Below are 24060 nucleotides of genomic sequence, written 5' to 3' on the forward strand. Positions count from 1 at the left end.
AGCTTTTGTTTTCTGATGCTGCAAAAGTTTAACAACCTACCACATTTGTGCCTACGTCATTTAGACAAGCTTTCATTCTTGGATTACGCAATAACAGATATTTTATTTTGCACATGCAAATCAATTTCAATTAGTATCAATTCATATTTATTCAAATGAACCAATGTTATATTCAGTTTCCAAGAACCTGCTTTAAATATGTACAAAATTTCAGGAATTACTCAATTATAATTCACATGAAGCAAACTGAACCAAGAAAGAAACTACCTTTATTCTAGAGTATATATTATTCACTTCTGGTATTTCACAGATAATAAACCCAAAGAAATCGGCATCAAAAGTATTGGACATGGGCATGTAGAACACTCTTTTTATACGAACGCAAAAATTGAAAAAATTTTGGTCGTATATTGGTATCATGTTGGCGTTGTAGTCGTCGTCCGAAGACATTTGGTTTTCGCACTATAACTTTAGTATAAGTAAATAGAAATCTATGAAATTTAAACACAAGGTTTATGACCACAAAAGGAAGGTTTGGATTGATTTTGGGAGTTTTGGTCCCAACAGTTTAGGAATTAGGGGCCAAAAAGGGCCCAAATAAGCATTTTCTTGGTTTTCACGCTGTAACTTTAGTTAAAGTAAATAGAAATCTATGAAATTTTGACACAAGGTTTGTGACAACAAAAGGAAGGTTGGGATTGATTTTGAGAGTTTAGGTTCTAACAGTTTAGGAATAGGGGGCCAAAAAAGGGCATTAAATAAGCATTATTCTTGGTTTTGGCACAATAACTTTAGTATAAGTAAATAAAAATCAATGAAATTTAAACACAAGGTTTATGACCACTAAAGGTTGGGATTGATTTTGGGAGTTGAGGTCCCAACAGTTTAGGAATTAGGGGCCAAAAAGGGGCCCAAATAAGCATTTTTCTTGGTTTTTGCACCATAACTTTAGTATAATTAAATAGAAATCTATGAAATTTAAACAAAAGGTTTATGACCATAAAAGGAAGGTTGGGTTTGATTTTGGGAGTTTTGGTCCCAACAGTTTAGGATTAAGGGGCCCAAAGCTTCCAAAATTAAACTTTGTTTGATTTAATCAAAAATTGAATAATTGGGGTTCTTTGATATGCTGAATCTAACTGTGTATGTAGATTCTTAATTTTTGGTCCCGTTTTCAAATTGATCTACATTAAGATCCAAAGGGTCCAAAATTAAACTAAGTTTGATTTTAACAAAAATTGAATCCTTGGGGTTCTTTGATATGCTGAATCTAAACATGTACTTTGATTTTTGATTGTTTTCAAGTTGGTCCAAATGGGGGTCCAAAATTAAACTTTGTTTGATTTCAACAAAAATTGAATTCTTGGGGTTCTTTGATATGCTGAATCTAAACATTGTAGATTTTTTCATTATGGGCCCAGTTTTCAAGTTGGTCCAAATTGTGGTCCAAAATTAAACTTTGTTTGATATCAACAAAATTTTAATCATTGGGATTCTTTGATATGCTGAATATAAACATGTAACGGTACTTAGATTTTTTATTATGGGCCCAATTTTCAAGTTGGTCCAAATCGTGGTCCAAAATTAAACTTTGTTTGATATCAACAAAAATTGAATCCTTGGGGTTCTTTGATATGCTGAATCTAACCATGTATTTAGATTTTTTATTATAGGCCCAGTTTTCAAGTTGGTCCAAATTGGGGTCCGAAATTAAACTTTGTTTGATTTCAACAAAAATTGTATATTTGGGGTTCTTTGATATATGCTTAATCTAACCATGTATTTGGATTTTTGATGTTTGGGCCCGGTTATTAAATTGGTCCACATTGAGGTCTAAAGGGTCTAAAATTGAACTTTATTTGATTTCATCAAAAATTGAATTCTTGGGGTTCTTTGATATGCTGAATCTAACCATGTATTTTGATTTTGGATATTGGACCATTATAGGTAATGTCCAATTTAAAAACTTATTTTCATTATGTGTCAACTAAGCTTGAATGTTGTGTCCATACTTGCCCCAATGTTCAGGGTTCGAACTCTGCGGAGCATCTGGTTAAGATTTGAAAAAATGAATTGCTCAAAAGCTGACATCTTTGGGGTATTCTCTATAGAAGCTTGAAGAGTTGATAAACAGTTCACACATTCTTCATGGTAATAGATAATCTTTGTCCACTTGATATATTGTGACAGTTTGACCATTATGTGTGTTTACATATGTCAAATACAGACAGAAGACAAAATCTAAACTTTGCATTACTAGTTGTAAGGCAAATGTCAAATTTTTGATTTATCAACTTATTCAAGATTTCCTTTCATGCTTTAAAAAGCTAACTTGCTGTTATACTAACAATAATGAAAGTGATTCTGATGCAGTTCTTAGTTACAGGTTGACTTCTTAGTAACTCTGAGTAGATGAGAGTTTATATTTTGCTGGTGTACAGTTTGTGGATAGCAAAAATGGCTGTCAAAAATTGGCTTTATTGCTCTACATAAAGTAGTTACTGAATACATAACAAAATAACAGTTTGTCAGTTGGTTTTATTGCTCTACAAAAAGCAGTTACTGAATACATAACAAAATAACAGTTTGTCAGTATAATAGAATGGAAAGTGAGAATGTGTGCATGGGACAAAAATTATGCCCCTGCTTGCATATAAATGGTACAATTGTTATTTTGTAACTGGACAATCTTGGATTGCCACATATATCATATGAAAACTTACTCCTGATAACCTATATTTTCAGACCTATTCCAGATACCATTAACACAAGTGTGAGTCATAATGGCAAGATAGGTCAAATTTAATAAAAGTGAGTAGGCGAGGGTATAAACTGTTTTGTAGTGGGGATCTATTTCTTATTATTAATAAATCATTCTTTTGATAAATATATTTTACTTTATTGAAAAGCTTTTTATGCCCATATGGGCCAATGGCTTAAAACATATATTAGAATCACTGATTTATTTATTACCTTTAGAAAAATGGACCTAAATTTCATATCGTTTATTTATTTAAAATTGTGTATCTTTCAGTTTGAATGTAAAAAAAAAATAGGGGGGGGGGGGGGGGGGGGTGAAATAGATCTCTGCACACATAACACATTTATTTATTGCTTCAACATTATTTTTATTTCTGAATGTGTATATCAGTATAGTTAAGGAAGTAAATACCCTTATTACAACTAAACTTTAACCAAACCATAACATCAGATGAAAGGACAATAAATAGTACTCTTACTATTGTTTATTGTATTTTTTGTAAATTGATTGTGGTAATTAAATGTCCAGTAGTATCGACCATGCAATTAATTGATGGTTGTATCTGTTTGTCCAGTGTCTGGTAAAGCCAAGTAGATGATGGGAGAGAGAAAGTTGTCTTGTCAAGAAGCTTGTATCTTGTAATGACTACAGATTGATTGTTCAATCAAATAAATTCATGATATATCAGTTCCTTAATAGAATTCAGACAATTTGTCCTGTTCATTATAAAATCTTTTCTGATGGGTTAACTATACTTAGTTCTGTTAACTTAGTGACAAAATATGTATACTTATGAAATTATCCTTCAAAGTTGCTCATAAAATCAAATTTACCCAATCTGTTACCACTTGCAATTGGTAAGTGTGTAAGAGTAGTGCATATTAAAAAAAAATCTGGAAATAAGGGACTGTTTGTTTTATAAAGTGAATTTTAAAAACCCAGTAGATTTATTTCAGTTACAATTAGGCTACTTGGTTCTAAACTTTATTTAATGTTATTTTTTTGTGATCAGCTCAGTGGGGAAACTGAGATAGCACTTTTTCTCATCAGAGGCAAATTTGATTTATCTTTTTGCATAATTTATATATCGACATGGTAATTACATATACAAAATCAATTTTTGTATCAAATTTAATTGAGTTTTCTTTTAAAAAAGATTGATTTTGCCTTGAGATTGGGTATGTAGTGGCTACATTTGAATTAATCAAACAATGATACATATCCTTTAAATGAATATTTCATTTTATTTATGAATTATTGAGCATTCTATCCAGAGCTACTTTAGTAAATAAGAATTCTGTTATGATAAAACATTTCAAGAACAAAATCATTAACAGAAATTTTTCTTTAATTTCAATAGCAATATTACATTACAAATATTAGCAAATTTGTATTTTCACTCAATTGCCATCTGTAAATTAAGACGTGAACGTTGCAATACAAAAGGAAAAAAAAATGATGTACACATGCTTAAAGCTTCGACTGCTTACAAAGAAGCAATTGAATTGAGGGATCCAAGTGGAGCAACATGAATAGTGCTTGGTGGGGAGCAGTATTTTGCTTACCCTTCATTAATTTTCTGTGTAGTGCTGGACTTGTTTCTTTGTTTTTGCCAAGATATTGTCAATTTCACCTAGAATTGTGAATTTAGAATGTCCTTTAGGTATATTCAACCTTTTTAGATTGCCTTTGGGTTGAGGTCAAGTTCTTGTTTTAGGTCTTATGTCTGTTCTTGATCAATCAAACTTTTAAAGTATTAGAAATATCAGCAGGAATTGTTTTTTTTTGACTAAATACCATTGGTTTCACATTTCTCATGAACAATATAATAGCAAATTAGATAAATCCTTACAACACAGAAGTTGTGGCAGTGCATGGGCATATTTAGGATAAGATTTAGATCCTTCTGTTGCTATTATAGTTATCAAAGGTACCAGGATTATAATTCAGTACATCAGACTTGCGATTCGATTCGTCTACTCATCAGTGATCCTCATATCAAAATAGTTATAAAGCCAAACAAGTACAAAGTTGAGTAATATTTGTGCTCCACTCAAGATACTTTATATGAAGATATTTAACATGACATGGTGAAAATTTTGAACTAATGAGAATCGGGAAATTTTGTAACTTGTGAGCTGACAGAGATCAAATTTGTTTCAATGTTTTTTGTATATCTTGTGTAAACCCTCATGACAATGGTTTTGTTCTTATCAATACAAACCTACTAGCACAGTCAGTATGATTTATCTAGCATTCATAGCTCCTAAAAATAATCTTTATTATGTAAACATTTAACAACATGTGGTTTTAACTTTTGTTATCTACTTGACATAAATTGTATTAAAGAACCAACCAAGGAAAAAAAGATATTATTTATGTGCAGTATGAACAAATATTTCAATTCATATCAGAGAACAAAATTTGAGGGCAAGCCTTCCAAAAAATACCTCTCAACTCTTTATGTTCCTAATGCTACAAGTTATACATTAAGGCAGATGACAATATCTTGCTTTGAAACAACAGTTTAAGGTAACACGATACCGAATGACGTTACGCCATGAGTTATCGTTCCTGACGTTATCAAATAACGTTCATGAATACATATAAGCCAATACAGCGAGTTTTGTGTGACATTTTTAACGGTAACTTTCCCTAGATGCAGAGTGCCGAGAGTTTTGATGCAATAAGTAGCGGTTATTTGACATAGATTGTTTTATCGTTTTCCGGCAATCATTCTGCTCATTGTTAATCTTTAAAAAGTATTACCTTACTTTTTAATATTCTGTTTCTTTGATATTAAAACATATGCACGCTTTATCTAAATATATTCTTATGCATAACAGACACAGTTTTATCACTTTATTTTTATTCGTGGTATAGATATAGGAAGATGTGGTGTGAGTGCCAATGAGACAACTCTCCATCCAAACAATTTATAAAAATAAACCTTGGTTTATTTTTGCAATAAGTACTTATTCATGATTCACACCGTATCCCCATGAAATTTTGTTTTGAAAGTAGAAATCTAATTTATAGAAGCTTAGATGATGTGTGAAAAAAAAACCGGGGAATTTTACAACTATTAAATTCGTTTTAAAATGGTCATCAAAAACACGCTCGGACAAAATTTAAATTTATTTGGATGAGAATATGGATATGATTAGGGGGAAAAGCACAATACAAGCAGACGTTGAAAATCATACAGAAAATAGTTTGTTTGTATGGAATGTAAAAAAGTGGTTATTTAGCCGAATTACTTTTCCTGTGTTCCATGTGTAAACAAAACAGTCTCTGAAATTCATTGGTTTGTACAGAGTAAATTCGATATAGTTTTGGAAATATTTTAAAATACAGTGCCAGCTTTGTAATCGTATAAACCAGGTCTATTCAGGACGGACAGAAACATCGGAATGAAACATAAGAAAGTTAACGAAGGCTGAGAAATACATGGGCACTTGATTCGGCAGAAAAAAACAAAACAAAATTCAGGTTCCGTTACAGTCTGAATAAAGCCAGCCCCGAGTATCCACTTGCGTCTACAAACGCAAGTTGATAGTTGGGGCTGGCTGTAGTCAGACCGGTTCCTTGTTCCCTGATTCCATTATAATTTTTTTTCTCGAAATTTACATGCAAACGACTGACTTTTTATTATTCAAACGGCAAGAGACTGTAAAAAAGCAAGATCTTGAAATCATTTAGATTTTATATTCGTGTTAATTTACGCATGCATGGCAATTCGGGGTTTTTTAGTTTTGAGTTGGAAATAATGTACATGTACAAGTTGGGAGACAAAACGACTGAAAGAAAATTAACAAAGTTATCTTTTAGGCTCTGAGGGCCATATTGCTCGCATACTATTCGTCGGAAAAGGCCCGGAAAGTTTCTTTCTTAAAATTAGTTTTTAGAACTAGTATATATATATACATGTATAGCGTCAGTTTAAATTTTCCCGACCATCATCACGGATACCCTGCCTCTATTGCAAAACCTACCTATTGTATTTATTGTTAACTTGTTCTCGTCCTGAACATGCATGAAATATTTTCCACTGGACGTTAACCAACCAATAATCAAATCAATCAATCCTACAATTTACACCCGTCACTTGGAACTTAAGTTGATAAAATTTATATCATTGCCTCTAATTTTTTTTTTAAAATTCGACAAAGTTAAAATGCAGACCGCAAGGAAGACCAAAATTGAACAGTTACGCAAAACTAAATATCTCCGTAACCGCTTGCTCATTATGGCAGTGGGGTAACATGAGACTTTATTTGTAAAAGTACAAGTACAAATAAAAAATGTGTACATGTACATGTTATTTGTACAAAAGTTGGCTGATAGAATGATAAATGGAGATATATGATATGCAATTGATAACATAGCAACAGCAGGGCATTAATTAAACGCCTGGAAGACATCAAGAAACTTGTAACTAATGCTAATTGGAATAGTATCTTTACACTTCTTATTTGTAGTTTTAGTAAACATTGGAAAATTTTGAGTATGTGTAGTATAATTGTTACAGTAACATTTCAGTCTCTTGGTAAATATTAGTTTAAGTCTTAAAACTTTTGCTCTTCTCTAGAAAACTCAAACCATAATGAAATATAAGGAGATGCGGTAAAATTTCCAATTAATCAACTTTCCACCAATGACGAAATGACGGAAATGCTAGCCTTCTTACATTGCTACTACATTTCAGATCTCCAAATTACCATTCCATTCATAATATATGAACTGATTAAAAAATATGCATTGTCACCAAATTACTTATAGAGCACGTATCATCATATTGTTTAACATTTGTCCGTTCGACCTTTAATTCCGCACTTAGTATATATAGAGTTAATTCGGCTAATTATTTAGGACTACAGTCGTTTTGCTTCAGCTTTTAAACTATGTACCTTGTGTTACTACTCATATTATAGGTGTGCATATCGTCTGGATTTTCTATTTTGTTTCATGACAGGTTGCTGGATTAGGCATTTTGATAAAATACAAAAGCACATGTACAGAGTACAGATTCCGGTTTACATCTGATACAGGTTGAATTTCAAGCTGGAACTTTTAAATTTCGCAGTTGTTTTACTTATATAAAGAATGCATATATGATCTCAAGATTTAATGTTATGTAAATAATTTTTCACAAATGAAATGGAATATAACGAAGTAACACATTTACATCATCCAGAGTACACTATACTACATGTATTGTATGTATCAAGTCAAGAATATGACAGCTGTTTATCATTCTTTTGATGTTTTTCAGCTTTTGATTTCGTCATTTGATAAGGGATTTTTTCGTTTTGAATTTTTCTTGGAGTTGTGTTATTTTATTTTTTGGAATGTGTATTTTATCAGGATCATTATTTTCCCTCATAATTTTCACAAATAACAGAATGTTTAATCTTTTTTGACTGGTGCATCAAATGTGTCTTTTATAAACAACTGTCTTCAAAATTGTATTGTATCGTCCCGAAAATGCATGAACTAGTTGCCACTGAACGTTAAACAACCATCAAACCGAGCAATTAAAAAACTGTTAAATGAATCTAATTTTTTAAAATACTATATTTCTGCATCACGTGATGCAGTGATTATACGATCATTGTCTAATATGATGGAATTAAAAATTAGTAATTCGGATGAATCTCACGTGAAATGTTTCATTTAATTTTCACGTAAACTTAACAAAAATCTGATGGTATTTTTTATGGTTTTAATCAAATTTTAGAACAAAGATATTTTTATTTCAAATATTTACGTGAATTTAACCTGTACAAAATTCCGGTGATTTATGCATGAACTATTCTCATAAGATTCACATGGAACCTGTTCACGCAAGTTTCAAGTATATGCTCGTTTGGTGTGAAAATCAGATGATTTTAATATTAATTCATATGAGTGAAATTCCATGTGCAGGACGAAATAAAATCATATCTGATTCAGTAGAATTTTATATTGCATAACTAGGAACTTTACGACAGTCGACAGGGGAAATGAAAATAAAATATACTCATTCAGATCCTGACACATATTTTTTCTCCATTTCTCTGAGAAGGAATAACGTTATATTCCGTACACCATAACGTCACAAGTTTTTGGTCAAATTCTAGGCCTATCGATCAACTTTGAAGCCATTTATTTCAAAAACAAGGATGGTGACATATGAGTTTCTATACGTGTATGGATTCACTATGCAATCCTGGATATTATGTTAGTTTTTTGTTTTTCTCTGTATATAAGAAAATAGCCATCCATTCGAAAATCTAAAAAAGTAGGCCGATAAAAAGGCATTTCCCCTTATACCTAAGTAAATTTGTCGCCAAAACGTTTTCCTATGAAAATTACAAAAAAACAAAAATGGTGACCCCCATTTTTTATTACATATTGCGATGTAACTCGATTCAAAGTACACGTATGCCAAAAATTTTGGAAATCGGGAGATATGCCATTCGGTATCGTGTTACCTTAATGCCTGTTCAAATAAAGTTAGCATCTTACAGTGTTTATCCATGTATTTATACTAAAGCCAGCTTTTGACTGGAAACAATTCTTGTATATACTAGTTTGTTTGTGTTTTACATTACACTTAATTGTTTTTTAACTAGGCAATTGACATATTGGAATTGACAGGTTGATTAGTCATGGTATTAGGAAATAGAATTAGGACATATTATACTAAGTAGATATTTTAATATTTTATGTCTAATTACTAGAGAAATTTTAAACTGCTATTAAGGAGAGGAACATAAATTCTCCACTGTATTGTATTTCATTTGTGCAATGTCATTCTCCTGTAATTTTGCAATATTTTGTTTGTATATTTTTCCAAGAAACAAAAAGCTTGTCAGAATTTACCTTTATTTTTCTTAAAGTTAAATTATTCTGATACTTGTCCATTAATAAATAGTTTTGGTTAGACAAAATAATTTGCTCCTTCCCCTTTACAGGTTAGTCAGTAAAAAGTCAACATCTGTTTCAGTTTTATTGATGTTGTTTGCACAAACCTTTCTTTCATTCATTCATTTGAATAAATGTTAAAACAGATATGCTGATTTATGATTGAAAAATATATATGTTGTCTGCTGCAAGAAATATTGGGTATGTCACTTCACCCTAGGTTATAATGCCACTTTAGCCTAGGTATGTCACTTTAGCCTAGGTGTGTCACTTCAGACTAGGTATGTCACTTTAGCCTAGGTATGTCACTTAAGAATAGGTATGTCACTTCAGACTAGGTATGTCACTTTAGCCTAGGTATGTCACTTAAGAATAGGTATGTCATAACAGCCTATGTATATCATGTCAGTCTAGATATGTCATGTCAGTCTATATATGTCATGTCAGTTTAGGTATATCATGTCAACCGATGTAAATTATATCAGCCTATGCATGTCATGAAAGCCTAGATATGTCATGTCAGCCTTGGTATGTCATGTCAGCCTAGATATGTTATGTCCTGTAGGTATGTCATGAAGCCTAGATATGTCATAAAAGTCTAGATATGTCATGTCAGCCTAGGTATGTCTTGTGTCTGCCTAGGTATATCACTTTAGCCTAGGTATGTCATATCAAATTAAGTATGTCAGGTCTTTCCACCATCATGACATCTGTCAATTATAAAATATAACTTCTCTAAATTTGGAGACATGGAAAAAAAGTCAGTGAAAGGATGATAAAAGAACTTGTCAAGATTTTTCAACATGATCAGGAAATAGTCAGTGAAGTCTCAGCAGACAAATTGATTTAAATCTACATTTGCAATCTGTATATAGACAATATTTACAGACAAGATATTCGAAAATGACTTATCATGCTGAGTCAAGTCAGATGATTAAATTAATTAAAATAGTCAATGAGGCTTCTCCTACATTTTACTAATGTGTTGTCTTGGCCTACTTTGGGCATTGCACTGAATAGGAGTGAATTCTCAGGTGTGTATTCAGCAATTTACAAAACAATAAAAATCTAGATATAGAACATAAGATTAAACAAATGATGTTTTAATCTCGTGCAGATTTAGTTGCTATAGAGCTCCAGTTGTGAAACCAACCTTCAATATGATAAAATACTTGACCATTTTTAGTCTGATACACTATACAATTTCAAGGTCATAGGGGGAAGTTTTGGATTATCTGGTAGAATTATATGGAGAAACAGTCATTCAAGTTTTGTGGGACAATTCTATTCTTGTTGTTCTGTTTCATAAACTTTTCAACATAGTTTTGTTGTGAATATAGTTCACATGCACTTCTTTATCCTACAATAAATTCATTAAGGCTTGAAAATGTGTTTTTGTACTAGCTGTTATCTTTACAGATGTCCAAATATAACGACACAGGTTGCTATCACAATGTCATATCTTAATTTTAAGTAAAGTTTTGAAATATTCATTACAGATAATCTTAATAGGGTTGCACAGCTTTTTTAATCAACACCTCTTACTATGCAACAACATTGATTGCTTATTTTAGCCAAAAATATGCTATTGTTTGATAAATACTTGAGGATACTTCTATTTGTGTTTCTCTGTTTAAAAGCTCTTCTGTTTAGAACAAATTTTTATAATGAATCTTGTTTACATGTACTTCTATCTGATACATATATATCTATTTACATTGGAAAATTTGTTTATGGCAATTTTTTGCCTTTGCATTTTAAGAATTGTCTACAGTACATGTACTTTTAGCTTTACCAAATATCATGAAACATTTTGATATCAAAATGTCCTATCTTTATTCTAATTAAACTTTTAAAATATTCATTACAGATCAAACATGAAAGGATAATGCACAGCTTTTACCTTGCATCTCTAGATACCATTGATGCAACAACATTGATTTCTTCTACATGTGTAGGCCAAAAATATGTATTTGTAAGAACACAGCTTGAAACAAAAATGGAGGTAAGAGCCTGAACTTGCCTAGTTAATTGCACAATATCTATAGTGGATGTTCAATTCAAATAAATGCTGATAAAAAATGATATTTTGCTTCCCTCACATCCTGCAAGTAGGTATGGCTTAAAAAATTGCAAATTTTGCTTATTTAAAAAATAAATTGATGCTATATATTGTAAATACAAAAAATAATGCTTTCTTTTCATATATATTTTTTTCCTTCTGCTTTTGTTGTACAAAAATATTGTATGAAGTTAAGTTAAATGCCAAAAAACTTGAGATGTGATTTTAAAGCCCTTATTTGGCCTGAAATATTTTTTTGTATACATAATGATATGGAAAAAACCAGATTAAACATTTTAGGTTATGTGGTATTCAGGAAATGTAAAAAGAAATTACATCTTATGTTGTAACAATTGCTTACTGTGTGTGGTGTTTCCTCAATGCAATGTAAGTAAAGATTTGTGAGGTCATAATCTTGAAAATTACTTTTTAAGCTCAGCTGGCCCTTTGGGCCAAGTGAGCTTTATGATAGTGACATCACTTGGCGTCCGTCATCGTTAACTTTTTACATTTTGAACTTCTTCTAGAGAACCATTTAATGGAATGAAATCAAACATGGCATGACTGTTCCTTATGAGGTGCTGACCAAGTGTTGTTACTTTGTCGCTGATCCAACATCTAAGATGGCCGCCAGCGGGGGACTTAGTTTAACATAAGACCCTATGGGAAATGCATACAAATGACTTCTTTTAGAGAACCACTGAACAGAATGAAATCAAACATAGCAAGAATGTTCCTAATGAGATGCTGACCAAGTGTTGTTATTATGTCACCGATTCAAGATCCAAGATGGCCACCAGTGGGGGGGACTAAGTTTAACATAGGACCCTAAGGGAAATACATACAAATTTCTTCTTTTAGAAAACCACTGAATGGAATGAAACCAAACATAGCGTAAATGTTTCTTATGAGATGCTGACCAAATGTTGTTACTTTGTAGCCAATCCATCATCCAAGATGGCCTCCAGTGTGGGCTTAGTTTAACATAGGACCCTATGGGAAATGTATACAAAAGTCTTCTTCTAGAGAACCACTGAATTGAATGAAATCAAACATAGCATGAATGTTCCTAATTCCTTATGAGGTGCTGGCCAAGTGTGGTTACTTTATAGCCAATTTTATCTTTTTTTATATGATTTCAAAAACCCAAGTAGAGTCAGGTGAGCGATACAATACAGGCTCTTGAGAGCCTCTAGTTATTTATTCTCTTAATTTCCAAAATTTTGTTTTTTTGTAAATATGTTTTTTTTTTTTTTTAAGCAATATGAAACTCAAAACAGGTTAATTGAAATAAAGAGCCCCCTTACCAGTAACACATACATCGATTACTTTGCAGGGGGGGAGGGAATCAACTTGCACCAAATTACCTATGTCCCCTATTTTTGTGTAGATTTATTTAAAAAAAGACAAATAAAAAAGAAATTATAAAAAACTTTAAAAAAAAAATTGACAATTTCTAAAATTCAACAACTTTACTTTTGATTAAAAAAATGCAACTTACTTATACTGCTTTATTTGTGGTAGCGATAACCAAGGGTCTTGTAAAGCCACTGACATAGACAAGCTGAGTCAGTTTACAGTCCAACTATTGAACAACTATTTTTTAACTTTAAAACTTTCTGTTGTCATCACATTCTTCCAATGCCTGTTAGACTTAGACAATTTACATTTTCAATGTAATTCTAAGAGACTAGTTTTGGTATACATATATCAGTTCATCGATGGTCAGTTGGGAAATACTCCATATATTTGAAAAGAATAGACTACAAATGCATACAATTATTCATGTAAACATATTACAAACATTCTCTAACTGGAGTGTCTTTAATGGCACCAAAAAGACATAAAACTATCAGTGTAAATAAAAGTTGAACCATTGTTGACATTTCCCCAAAAGTACATTTTACCAGTAAAAGGAATATGACAAAAACAACTGCAAACTTAATAATAGCTAGCTGCACTTTTAACAATGTGGGGTTTAACTTGAACAAATAACTTTTTTAAGTTGTATTTCATTGTCAATAAAGACAACTTCAGACATATAGAAGTTACATTAAAGCATTATTAAATCTGAACTTATTAGACTAAACTTTAATATTCTGATTTGTGAAAATTACTTTTATTTTCATTTTCAGACCAAACGATCAATAGCAGTGAATCAAGAGAGAAATGTGTTGATTTCATGACTGGCATCCATGATTTCAATAACATTAAGGGATTACGAAGGTAAATGGACAATTTAGACATTTGTATTAAAACATTCATGGTGAGAATTAACACAGATTTGTATTGGCTTGTAAAATATCATCTTGTTGACAAAGCAAATTGATCTAGTATAGTATTTATTTGTAGAAAATGGATGTTGAGTTTACTAGCTTGAGCAATTAAATAGAAAGAAGGCAAAAAGAAAAACTTGTCATGAGTGTGGGTTAATGGTAATCTTTGTTTATAGCTCCTAATATTAATAGCAGGGGTAATATAGTGTTTAGCATGTCTGTCGATAAGGAAATGATTTCTGCCAAATTGATGTCTCTTTTTACTCTATCAGTGGAGTTTTATATATTCTGTATTTGGTTCCTGAATTTGGTAGGATGGGATTTGAATGGAGCATGAATTGAGGTTTCACATTTATCATGTTTATTAAGATATTGAAACCTACAAATTAGTTCAGTCATGCTCCTAAATTGATAAGGTATATTTTGTATGCTTAGGAAAGTCTTGCAACAAGTCCTATATTGTCTATCTATATATATTTTATAGCAAAGCAGTTACGGTGGGAATTGTGTTAAAATGTCTGCATTTGCAAATGAATCTTTAGTCTTAAAGATTCTCAGGTTCATATAAGGGCTTAGTGGACATTGGTGGATGTTAGGTTAACCTTGGTCTTTAAACTTAAAAAAATATAAGTAAAACTGTACAAAAATGATTATTGATGGTTTGAGAGTTTTGGTATGTCCGTTGCTGATCAATGACTGTGTGCAGATATTAAGGAAGGTGATCAGACAGAAAAAATTTAATGGCTATCCCATTTGTACTCAAATTACCATACTTGATGAATCAAGTATCAGTATTTCAGACTGTGGTGATTTTTGTGGTCATTGGATAGACCCTTTCATTAACTTTGAGGAGATAAGTCCGATATGCTACATTTAACATTATGATGCTTAAAAGGTTGGAAAGAATGTGTTATTTGATTTCAAGTATAAGGCAGATGATTGAGATAAATTTTCTTTGTTTTCGATTTGTTGCCATTGTAATTTAGGGATTGACAAACTGGTACCTGAACATAATCCATGAAAGTCTAGGTTAGAATTATTAGGCATAAAAAAATATCCATAAAATGTTAATAAAAGCTTGATTTGAAATTTTCTGATAGTGATTTTTTTTTCTCCTTTTCTTATTCGAATCACTTCATTATACTTTAGAGATGGATTATTTTTTATTATGAATGACAATATGCCATTCCATCCACACATTAAAAGGTGAGATTTTGGCTTAAAGATCAAATACTTTTAAAATAAATCATACTTATATGTCTTTTGATCTTAATACGTTGGTTCTATAGATGTGTTTCTAGAACAAAGCTATTCTCAGAACAATGCATCCAAGGGTTTAAAATCAGAATACATGTATTAAAGATAGACAGTTTGAAAGGGTTAATGAGCATCAATTATTCTGATGTAAAACAGTTTTATTTGTTGAAGCATATTTTGTGTCTAGTTACTTTTTCTAAAACAAAAAGCTATTATCAGAACAAAGCAAGTAAGTGTTTGAAACACATTGACATCAATATACACGTACTTCATAAAGAGGGGTCAGATGCTTAATGATTGATCAATTGTTCTTATGTAAATGCTTTTTACTGGAGGATACTCTCACGTGGATACTCTATTGAAGGTGTGCCATCACCCATGACTGGCCATGAGGTAGATATCATTCAAAACATTTAAAAATTTTGCTTTGACTTGATTTTTAGTGTTACATGTACATGAATATTGTATGGTTGTCGAGCACTTGTTGAAGTACTAGGCTTTAGATAATTTATTTTACAAAAATCAACTAGATATGAAAATAATTTGTCAGATTGATTACAATGTAATACCATGATTTCTCAGTGAAATAAAACCAATAAAAACCAATGATTTTACATGTAAAATAAATCTGATAATTTCACTCCTCAGATGTTATACAGTAGTGGGTGTTGCCAAGATGTTGTTGATGAAGTTGCATCAAAACAAATTGTAAATTCGTAGAAAAAGACTTCTAAAGCTCCTTTTAGCTGATTTAATTTCATTAAATAGCCCATGTTCAATGTAATAGAAAGAATAACTAATTTTAAATATTCACACAAATATTAAAAAAATATTCAACTGGTGACCAAACAACACAGATAATGTTTTGTTCAGTCACTTATTGAATATTTTTCTATATTTATATGCTTCGATTAGTAATTCTATAAGTAATAGTGACTCTGAAAGGTTAGCAGAATAGGCAAACTTGCATATGTTATACATGGCATATGTATAGTCATTCTGTTAAGTGTTCATCAATCCTGTTATTAATCTTACAGCTATTATTTGTTGTTGCAGTAATATAATATGCTGCACTCTTATACTGGTAGAATTTAGCAAGATTCTCTTACCAGAAGCAGCCTTTTTTTAAAAGAAAAACTAAGAATAAACGTAATCCCATGGTATATTGCCATTTGGAATATCTAGATAGCTATTTATTCCAAAGATGTTTTCAAATTAGTCATTATCTGTTAATTGCCTGCATCGTAATACTTGCAACACAATGAATCCACTTTAATTTTGAAATTATTTTGAACTGGTTCCAAGCAGTAACATAGATAATTCTGCTTTTTTTCTATTATACTGCATTTATAGCTTGAAGATAAGTTTCTGGAATTGTAAATTGAACAAGATGTATAATTAGGATTTCTATATAAAACCAGTATTAGACAGACATAAAAAGGTCAAATTTATTACAAAAAATGTCACCAGGGATAATGGATTTTTGACTATATATCAGTAATTAATTAACAATTTTCTGACCACATTGTCAGGATAATGATGAAAATGCATTTTTCCCTATTATCCTTCTCAATCAAAAAGGCAGCATTATATATAGTATATTGATAAAACATAATATCAAATCAGGAATCTCAGTACAAGATGACCTTACAATTGTTTATGTCAATAATGATATTATTGTGTTGTTGCTACATGTAAAAGAATGTTTTATTATTAAACTGACTAGGAAAAAACCAAGCATGGCTGAATGTAATAGCCATCATCTTTTAAAAAGAGGAAAATCTGTCGACCATCATTTTAATTTTGTAGTGTGATTCATTGCTTGAGATAACTTAATATTTTGTGCATACAGCTTGTCAGAAACCATCACTGTTATCAATTTAAAAGATTGGTTCAGACAATAGAAAATCATTTTCAGTAAAGATAGAGGTGTGAAATATTTCCCATGGGTATGCCCATAAAAACTATCAAGTCTATAGCTCTTGTAAAACATATAACGTAGTATATTATTCAAGATCGTATCACTGTGAACATAGATAGACATCACCGTTTAGTGGTTTACTAATGTAGATCAAAATATTTTAAAAAAATCTTATTTGGCATTTTGGATGACTTCTTTTTTTATTGTAATACCAGTATTTGGTAAATGTGAGACACATTGTACCATTAATCACACAGCATAATGTTGGCACATCTGGGGCATAAACAGATTATGAAACTTACAGATGTATAAATTCATAAATAGGAACACTATGTGGTTCACACATGTTTCTCATTACTCGTTTTTTTTTTTATAGATTAGTAATTTTACACTAGTAATTTTTGGGGCCCTTTATAGCTTGCTGTTCGTTGTGAACCAAGGCTCCATGTTGAAGGCCTTAATTTGACCTATAATGGTTTACTTTTATAAATTGTTACTTGGATGGAGTCAGTTGTTTCTTTGGCACTCATACCACATCTTCCTATATCTAACTACCAATCTTTCACATTGATTTAAGTTTTTATGCTGTACTGTTTCACTGTCTATTAAGTAAGGGGAGGGGTGGAGGACTTTCAAACTTAAAAATATATAAAACTCCATCACACTCTTTAAGTCACTGTCCCAAACTAGGAAGCTGTATTGTAATCCAGTGGTTGTCATTGGTTACTGTATTTCATATTTGTTTTATATTCATTGTTCATGAGTTCAGCAGATGTATGCATGTACCAAACTTAAACCCAAGAGATTGGAACCACTGGATCAACTTCAAGTTTTGTCCTTCACCAGAAAAGTTCCTCAATTGTGTGCACATTTACCAGATAGAGGGGATCACCTGTATTCCTGCTCTATTTAAGTTCATTAATCGTCTTTGTGAGTGTCATTGTGCGGGATAAACTAGAAATAATGTGTGTTTTGTTAGTACTTTATCATTATTCCCTAATGATAGCAGTGCTGAATATCAATTATAAGAATTCAATTTGCCGAATAATTTGTGCAAAATAGCATTATCATTTTTTCAACCAATCGCTCAACATAGGAATGGAAGTGACGACACCCCTTAGCGCACGAATGATGTTCACTAAAAACAAAGTTTTTGACAGAAATGCAAAAATTGTCTATTACATTATTAAGGAATCTAGTAGGCTCTGAAAACAGGAAAAGAACAGGGAGAACCCAATATAGGCATCTATGAAAATATTCATTGGAAGCAGTATATAAGTATGTTTTTTTCAAGAAGATCAAACAAAATATATGACATGCATATTTCTCTGATAGATTGATGATACAGCATTTTTTAAGGAATGTAAATAGAAAACATAAAAATGATTTTGGATTGTTTGAATTTAACACTTGAACAAAATTGTATGTCTTTTGCTAGTATTTTTAGATTGTTGTAAAGACATATGATCATTAGCACACAATGTAAAGCATTTAGTCGGAAGTGAAGAAACTTGTTAAGGCAAGAGAACAGTGATGTTTTATCATTGATTTTGTCATTGTAGGGAAGTTGTTATTTTCTAATTTATCATTTACTTCTGCAAAAGTGATTGTCAATAATTTTCCAATGTTTCAAAATCATCTGACATATTTTGTTTAGGTTTGAAAGTTTATGGACAAACTGAATGTCAAATGCTATATGTAGGACATTTTGAATATTTAAGAGATAACTGTATTGTATTTGAAGCTTTAAGGACGTCCATCGGTAGTTTTACTGTCGACGCGGAGCGGAGACAGGTAAACGGGTATTTGCGACAGTAAAACTACCGATGGACGTCCGAAAAGCTTCAAATACAATACAGTTATCTCTATTCTAATGCAAAACAAGTTCATAATTAAATTTCAATCATAATTTCAGTGTAAAATCTTCATTAAAGAAGACTCCGCGAAAAGATGTTATCTTCTTTGGTCCCTACACTACGTGACGTCATAGGTATGCTTCCGCCGTCAAACATAAACATCGGGCTTTTTCTGGCTTCTGTGTCGCTTCAGAATGTAATAAAATTTGATAAAAAGAAGATTTTTAGGCGCAACAAGTGAGTTTTTTGTTTATTATTGTAGAAATAACATGTCAATACATGTCAATACATTCCGAAATTCAAAATGTCGGCTTCCTTAGTTGCAGACAAGGAGATAGAGAATTTTACGCTTGCTGTAATCCAATCAAAACAATTGTTACAAAATAATTGCATTAGAATTTGTGTTATTTGTGCATCATAAAAATATTTTAATGCAAATGAAACCTATTTCAAGCATATAACGTCAACGTTTAAACATACAAAATTGGGACTTATTTTAAACTGCTATGTTTTGTTATGGTTCTGGGCAAGTAATCATTCTTTGATGTTAAATTATCTAAAGTATTGCTTTTCATGAAGCATTGATTTTAATAGTCTTTTGATAATTTCATTGATTAGGAGGCTTTTTATTAACTGCTTTTTTGTGTGTGCATTTTCAAAGTATCAATCATTCTTTTAGAGACCAAGACCATTGATAAAAAGGGGGGATTGCTTGTTAGAAACTTGTTTCATTTTGTTTCGTCTTTTCTGCAACGAAAGTCATGATGGCAAGACACTGCTATCCTAAATTCATCGTCAGCTTTGTCAATATTCAAGACACAGTCTGCAATTAAAGTCTTTGAAACATTAGAAACTTTGTTTAAGCTTCAGAAGATTTCACCAAACTTGAACAGAAGCTTATTTATGAGCAAGAAGCAGGATCCTGAGTTTTGAAAATAATTTGCTCTTTGTTTTTATACGCCATTCAAAATTTTGACGGGTCGTATTTTATGGTATACAAATGTCCGGCGTAAACATGTCCCACCGTAACTTGAGAACCACTTGTCCAAATTTCGTGAAACTTAATACAGTTGTTCCTTATAATGGTCAAACAATCTGTATACTTTTTGATGAAAATAAGATTAAAACTTTTTGAGATACGCAACTTTGTAACTAAAACAGGGGTGTGTTTTTTTTTCACATGTGGCGCCATATCTCAGAAATGATTTATGATAATTGCTGAAAACTTTACACACTTCTTAGTTATATTAATCTTAAGATCTGTATAATTTTTGGTGATGATTCAAAAATTTGTTTTTGAGTTATTGAGTATTTTGTAAAAAAAGGGGGATGGGGTTTTTACATATCGCGCCATATCTCAAAAACGATTTATGATTATTGCTTAAAACCTTACAAACTTACAAGTTATATTAATCTTAAGATCTGTATACTTTTTGGTTTTGATTCAAAATTTTATTTTAGAAATATTGAGTTTATTGTAAAAATAAGAAAAGGGGGGGGGGGGCTTTCACATGTCACACTGTATCTCAAAAACAATTAATGATAATTGCTTAAAACTTCACACACTTCATAGTTATATTTATCTTAAGATCTGTATACTTTTTGGTGATGATTCAAAATTTGATTTTAGAAATATTGAGTTTTTTGTTAAAAAAAAGTTGTTTTTCACATGTCACGCTGTATCTCAAAAACTATTTATGATTATTGCACACAAGACGACGGGCGTATCATGCTCTCATGGCGCAGCTGTTTATTAATTATTGTTTAAATAATAAGTTATCATTCAGATGCATTCTATAAAGCACATAGTTCTGCAGAACTTCTTGGAATTTTTTTTTGTTACAATTTGGATTTGATGCCAGGTTTTGATGTTCTCTGTAACTTATTCTAGACTTAACTTAACTCAAAAGAACATGGTTATAGGGAATGTTCATTGTTGAAACCATAAAGTAAGCTATAACATCTAATTTTGGTAAACTTGTATTGCTTATTTGATGTCTTGTAGTGAATCACTATGGACATCACCATATTCATGGTCAGAATATTGATACAGCTTTATTATACATGTACATTTGTATTTTCATTAAGCTGAGGCTAATGATTTTCCTTACACAGATTATTTTTAATGAATAGTAAAAAAAAATTACATAGAAATATTCAAAATAAAGTTCAAGGTATTGTGAATCAATTTTCAAATTCAGAAATAGCTTGATTTACTTGCTTGTACTTAAAATTATACCAGTTCATGCTAGAAGTGTGCCTTGTATTTAAAGAAAGGCTGTTTTTCACTTCAGTAGTCCTACATCAATCAATAATTCTTTTATAAGCAATTGCATCATCTGTAGCATAATTTTAAAGATATTTGATGTTCAAATGAAGAAATGTGTTAAACAGTCTAAGCAAGTGAATGCAAATTTTCCAGTTGAATTGCATTTAACTGTTAGAAATCTTTAAAGTCAAGAACCATTTATCAACAAATTTTCTTCAAAAGAAATGATTCTTTGACTGTAAATAAAACAGGTATCCCTTGCTTTAAGTGAGTTTAACAATGTTATTAAGGGAAAGACCCTCTTGAAATCAAATTATATTCGAAGAATGGTTTTGTCCTGTATAAGTCACTGCAAATATTACTGCTATTGCTTTGATTCCTATGTTTTACCTCTTGAAAAAAAGACATGACTAATAGCTCCTACCAGCATATGATAGAGGTTTTCAATTCTTCATTGAAGGCTGTAGTAGTTTCTCTACTTTTCTCATATAAGGCAATTTAGAAAGTGACCATACTGAAGGAAAATAGATGTGCCAATTGCATTATTATGACAATTTTGCATTATTGTCTAAATTGAATGAATGATAATGCAAATAAGATGCTTACTTCTATGTTCAAAATCCATAATACTGTCACAAATAGTATAATGCCAATAATCTGCATTTTGCACAGTCTCTTTTATTAAAATTCATTTCATTTATGAAAATTCCCTGCTTGCTTCCCTGTCTAATCAGATACCCACATTGTATTTTTATCTGCTCAACAAGTTGTTTTCCGTAGAATACAGTTTCCTCATTGATTTTGCCCCAAAGCAATTTTTAAAATGCTATAATAATCCTTTTCAGGATGACGGATTAGATAAAGATCTCAAACAGAACAGCTAGCAGTGACCGTTGTTTTCATGAACAGAAAAACCGTGATTTTATCAGAAATATTTATAGTTTTACAATTACAGCTTTATAATGGTGGCATAAATCATATACCTGGTAAAACCGATAATAGTATTTAATAACTTAATTCCTTACACCTATCAAATACCATTTAAGCTATTTTTTGTGCTTTTGTTTAAAAAATATTGATATTTTAATGGTACGATTACTCAAATTGTATGTTTCAACAGTTATTTGAGAGTTTTAACAGCTTAATATTTATATGTCTTGTTAGATTATTTTGTTTATCAGTTAATTAGTAAATTAAACCTACAATAGATGGTGATTAGTTTTATATGAGTAGAATGCATTAAACTTCCAATGAAAATAAGGGAAATAACTCCCAATAATTTGTCAATAGCATTGTTAGTTGACATATTCTTTCATTTAACGTAAAATTTTTGCAATGTTTTGAAACAAAGGCAAAATATAAGCTTGGTAAATGTACGATTCCAGATACTTCCAACCTGATGCCTTAACTAATAAAGGTTTCAACTATCTTTGTTTTGGCCAAATTATTACATATAAATGTAAATATGTTCGGAAAAGATGGACAAGGGTAAAACATCCCGGTGAGTTCTTCAAACATGGCAGTTAATTTCATTAAGTTTATTTTTATCATACACTCTTCATTTAATACATAGCTAAATATATCCTGAACATTAAGGTACAATTTATACTTCTATTTTCCTTGACCATATTCTTGCCAAAACTATCTTTTAACTACTATAATCTACATGTGATCTAGCATTATACCTAATTTACCCTAATTCTAAATCAAATCAAAACCAAAAGATCTTCTGTAGTGAGTGAGTTTATTATTAAAATATTTTTTGTACTTATTTGACATCTTCTGATCTAGCCTTAGCTTGGAACAGTATATTTAACAAAAAAGTAAATACATGTATATATGTTCCTGAACCTTTGTGATGGAAAATATAACATGATGAAGTTTTCTGATCTATAGCCTTGGTTCTATGTAATCTTATTTTAATGACCTTTACGGAATAATTTACTGGGGGTGCACAGACTGCTATATTATTTATGTCCAAACCCAGGAGGAGCCTTGTAGTCAACTTGTGGTCATGGTTTCTTGTCTGCCATAATTGTTTTCCCTTTATTGTACTTAACTTAGATCAGGCCATTGGCTTTTCTTGATTTGTTTCTCCTTTTATACTGGGGCTTTTTAAAGCTTAGAGTATCAGATTTTCTCATTGTTGTAGGACATATTATACCCCGTTGTTTGGTCTTTGGTTGATAGATGACACATTGGCAATGTTCCCATATCTCCTATTTTTATTTTTTAATTGGTCACAACATTTATCACATTGGCAATTATTCCAGATCTGCTATTTTTTCATTATTTGATTGGCAGAGAGAAGTTGCTATCAAATTGGCATTTATACCAGATCTTCTTATTTTATATTCTTGGATTGACAGAGAGAAGTTACTATCACATAGGCAATGATCCCAGATCTCGCATATTTACAGTCTTTGGGATTGGCAGAGATAAGTCACTTATCATAATGACACATTGGCAATGATCCCTGAGATCTCCTAATTTATATTCTTGAATGGACAGAGAGAACCCACTATCCAATTGGTAATGATCACTGAGATCTCCTAACTTGTATTCTTGAATTGACAGAGAGAATCCACTATCCCATTGGCAATGATCCCTGAGATCTCCTAATTTATATTCTTAAATTGACAGAGAGAATCCACTATCCCATTGGCAATGATCCCTGAGATCTCCTAATTTATATTCTTAAATTGACAGAGAGAACCCACTATCCCATTGACAATGATCCCTGAGATCT

General features: G+C 31.2%; 2 protein-coding genes and 1 long non-coding RNA gene across 5 annotated transcripts in view; 2 read left to right on the plus strand and 1 right to left on the minus strand.

The window, feature by feature from the left end:
• Positions 1 to 24060, plus strand: part of LOC139483987 (protein MON2 homolog) — a 287784-nt gene that overhangs the window by 126126 nt on the left and 137598 nt on the right. The window lies entirely within an intron of this gene.
• The window catches only part of LOC139484035 (uncharacterized), a 107965-nt gene that overhangs the window by 45831 nt on the left and 38074 nt on the right, over positions 1 to 24060 (plus strand). The window contains exons 7-9 of the long non-coding RNA XR_011655106.1: positions 2746 to 2811; positions 11541 to 11675; positions 13868 to 13958. This is a non-coding gene — a long non-coding RNA (uncharacterized lncRNA). The remainder of the gene's footprint in view (positions 1 to 2745; positions 2812 to 11540; positions 11676 to 13867; positions 13959 to 24060) is intronic.
• LOC139484008 (G-protein coupled receptor dmsr-1-like) overlaps positions 1 to 24060 on the minus strand; it is a 92172-nt gene that overhangs the window by 39398 nt on the left and 28714 nt on the right. The gene's annotated exons all lie outside the window — the stretch shown is intronic.

This window comes from Mytilus edulis, chromosome 1 (assembly GCF_963676685.1).
Source record: "Mytilus edulis chromosome 1, xbMytEdul2.2, whole genome shotgun sequence".
NCBI lineage: Eukaryota > Metazoa > Mollusca > Bivalvia > Mytilida > Mytilidae > Mytilus > Mytilus edulis.